This window comes from Strix uralensis, chromosome 26, assembly GCF_047716275.1.
Source record: "Strix uralensis isolate ZFMK-TIS-50842 chromosome 26, bStrUra1, whole genome shotgun sequence".
Taxonomy (NCBI): domain Eukaryota; kingdom Metazoa; phylum Chordata; class Aves; order Strigiformes; family Strigidae; genus Strix; species Strix uralensis.
This window is the reverse complement of record NC_133997.1, coordinates 7977885-7981725: the sequence shown is the minus strand read 5'-3', so window position 1 is coordinate 7981725 and position 3841 is coordinate 7977885.

Below are 3841 nucleotides of genomic sequence, written 5' to 3'. Positions count from 1 at the left end.
GCTGGCAGTGGGTGCGTCCCCATGGGCTTTGGGGACACTGGCAGCGGGAATGTGCCTTTGGGGACACTCCACGGGGGTGGAAGTGGGGACACCCCTATGGCGACATGCTGCAGGGGTGGCAGTGGGTGCAACCCTTTGGGGACACAGTGGCAGCAGGGATGTCCCTTTGGGGACACACCAGCAGTGGGTACCTGCCTCTGGGGACACGCCAAGGGGGTGGCAGTGGGTGCATCCCCTTGGGGACAGCCTGCAGGGTTGGCAGTGGGGACATGCCATGAGGGTGGCAGCGGGGACATCCCTTTGGGGACACGGTGGCAGCGGGGACATCCCTTTGGGCACACCCTGCAGGGCTGGCAGTGGGGACATGCCACGAGGGTGGCAGCGGGGACATTCCTTTGGGGACACGGTGGCAGTGGGGACATCTCTTTGGGGACACCCAGGGCTGGCAGTGGGGACATTCCCCTGGGGACAGGCAGCCGGTGACAAAGAGCCCGCCGTCCCCGCGGCCCCCACCGGGTGAGGGCGGTGGCTAATGTCCCCGTGTCCCCCGTGTCCCCCCCGCCCGCAGCCTCGCACCGCCGCCAGCCCCTAATCCCCGTAATTAGAAGGGGATAATTACGGCCCCTGATTGCTCCCGAGCCGCTCCCTGCCAGATGTGCTGCAGCAGGCAGGACCAGGCAGCTCCCCCTAATCCTGCACTTTCTCCCCCCCCCCCCTCCATTTGTTTAACCAACACGGCCCTAATTAAAGCGTTTAATTAACGAGCCCGGGTGGGCGATGCCAATCCGGGGACTGGGGGACCCCCCAAAACCATCCCCCTTGGATGGGGGGGTGGGAGGAGGGTTTGGGGGGCATCCGGCGAGGTCAGATCTCATCGAGGCTCGTTAGTCTTGGCTTAACGAAGAGTTTGGGGCCCAGCTGGGGTGCGGGGCCCCCCCGCCGGCGGAGCTGGGCCCCCCCGCTCCCCTTCATTAGCTGCCCCCCCCGAGCTCATCAATCAAGGGGCCCCCTCTGGTCCCAACCCCGTTAATTAGGAGCTCGGCGGGCGAGGGGCCGCGGCGCACACGCGGGGGGGGCCCTTTGTGCGGCACCGGGGTCGGGGGGCAGCAACCGGCCCCCTCCGGCCTGGGGGGGAACAGGGGGGCGCTGGTCCCCCCCAGAACGAGGGGAGCTGCTGTCTTGGGGTACACAGCCCCGGTGGGGCGGTTCAGGCCCAATAAATGGGGGGTGCTTAACCCTGATGCCTCAGCCCCGGTACGTGGGGGGTGCTCAGCCCCACATTTAGGGGTGCTCAGCCCCGATGTTTGGGGGTGCTCAGCCCCACATTTGGGGGTTGCTCAGCCCCGACGTTTGGGGGTGCTCAGCCCCACATTTAGGGGTGCTCAGCCCCGATGTTTGGGGGTGCTCAGCCCACACATTTGGGGGTTGCTCAGCCCCGACATTTGGGGGTGCTCAGCCCCACATTTAGGGGTGCACAGCCTCGATGTTTGGGGGTGCTCAGCCCGACGTTTGGGGGTGCTCAGACCCGATGTTTAGGGGTGCTCAGCCCGACGTTTGGGGTTGCTCAGCCCGACGTTTGGGGGTGCTCAGACCCGATGTTTGGGGGTGCTCAGCCCCGATGTTTGGGGGTGCTCAGCCCCACATTTTTGGGTGCTCAGCCCCACATTTGGGGGTTGCTCAGCCCCGACGTTTGGGGGTGCTCAGCCCCACATTTTGGGGTGCTCAGCCCCGATGTTTGGGGGTGCTCAGCCCCACATTTGGGGGTTGCTCAGCCCGACGTTTGGGGGTGCTCAGCCCCCACATTTTGGGGTGCTCAGTCCCACATTTGGGGGTTGCTCAGCCCCGACATTTGGGGGTGCTCAGCCCCACATTTAGGGGTCCTCAGCCCCGATGTTTGGGGGTGCTCAGCCCCGATGTTTGGGGTTGCTCAGCCCCACATTTTTGGGTGCTCAGCCCCACATTTGGGGGTGCTCAGCCCCACATTTTGGGGGTTGCTCAGCCCCGACGTTTGGGGGTGCTCAGCCCCACATTTTGGGGTGCTCAGCCCCGATGTTTGGGGGTGCTCAGCCCCACATTTGGGGGTTGCTCAGCCCCGATGTTTGGGGGTGCTCAGCCCCACATTTGGGGGTTGCTCAGTCCCGACGTTTGGGGGTGCTCAGACCCGATGTTTGGGGGTGCTCAGCCCCACATTTGGGGGTTGCTCAGCCCCACATTTGGGGGTGCTCAGCCCCGATGTTTGGGGGTGCTCAGCCCACACATTTGGGGTTCCTCAGCCCCGATGTTTGGGGGTGCTCAGCCCCACATTTGGGGGTGCTCAGCCCCGATGTTTAGGGGTGCTCAGCCCCCACATTTGGGGGTTGCTCAGCCCGACGTTTGGGGGTGCTCAGCCCCCACATTTTGGGGTGCTCAGCCCCACATTTTTGGGTGCTCAGCCCCACATTTGGGGGTTGCTCAGCCCCGACATTTGGGGGTGCTCAGCCCCACATTTGGGGGTGCTCAGCCCCGATGTTTGGGGGTGCTCAGCCCCACATTTGGGGGGGTGCTCAGCCCCGATGTTTAGGGGTGCTCAGCCCCCACATTTGGGGGTTGCTCAGCCCCGATGTTTAGGGGTGCTCAGCCCCCACATTTGGGGGTTGCTCAGCCCGACGTTTGGGGGTGCTCAGCCCCCACATTTTGGGGTGCTCAGCCCCACATTTTTGGGTGCTCAGCCCCACATTTGGGGGTTGCTCAGCCCCGACATTTGGGGGTGCTCAGCCCCACATTTGGGGGTGCTCAGCCCCGATGTTTGGGGGTGCTCAGCCCCACATTTGGGGGGGTGCTCAGCCCCGATGTTTAGGGGTGCTCAGCCCCCACATTTGGGGGTTGCTCAGCCCCGATGTTTAGGGGTGCTCAGCCCCCACATTTGGGGGTTGCTCAGCCCGACGTTTGGGGGTGCTCAGCCCCCACATTTTGGGGTGCTCAGCCCCACATTTTTGGGTGCTCAGCCCCACATTTGGGGGTTGCTCAGCCCCGACATTTGGGGGTGCTCAGCCCCACATTTGGGGGTGCTCAGCCCCGACGTTTGGGGGTGCTCAGCCCCCACATTTTGGGGTGCTCAGCCCCACATTTTTGGGTGCTCAGCCCCACATTTGGGGGTTGCTCAGCCCCACATTTAGGGGTGCTCAGCCCCACATTTGGGGGTTGCTCAGCCCCACATTTTTGGGTGCTCAGCCCCACATTTGGGGTTGCTCAGTGCCGATATTTGGGGGTGCTCAGCCCCACATTTGGGGGTTGCTCAGCCCCACATTTAGGGGTGCTCAGCCCTGGGGCGCAGACACCCAGCCGGTTACGGAGGGTTTGGGGGTCGCTGCCCTATAGCGCTTCTATGACCCGGGGTCCATGTCCCCGGGGGGTCTATAGGGACTCTGCCGGGGAGGTGTCCCTGTGCCACGCCCACTCCCGTTAGCCACGCCCACTCCCATTAGCCACGCCCACTCCAGCTACCCACGCCCAGTCCCGTTAGCCACGCCCACTGCCCGTGGCCTCACCCTATGAGCCACGCCCTGGGCCCGCCTCCTCCCGCTAAGCCCCGCCTCCTCCGATAGCCACGCCCGCTTTCACGTGGCCACACCCCCTCTCTCACGCGGCCCCGCCCCCCTGGCGGCACGCCCCGCCCCCTGCCTCGCTGGACACGCCCCCCTCGCTGCGAGACACGCCCCTTTTCTTGGCCACGCCCCCACCCCGGCGGCGGCGGCACGTGCTCCCTCCCCATCTCCCGCCGCCCCCCGCCCCGGGGCCGCCGGAAGTCCCTCCCCCCGGGCCGCCCGCGTCACTTCCGCCCGCTCGGTCCGGCATCTTCAAT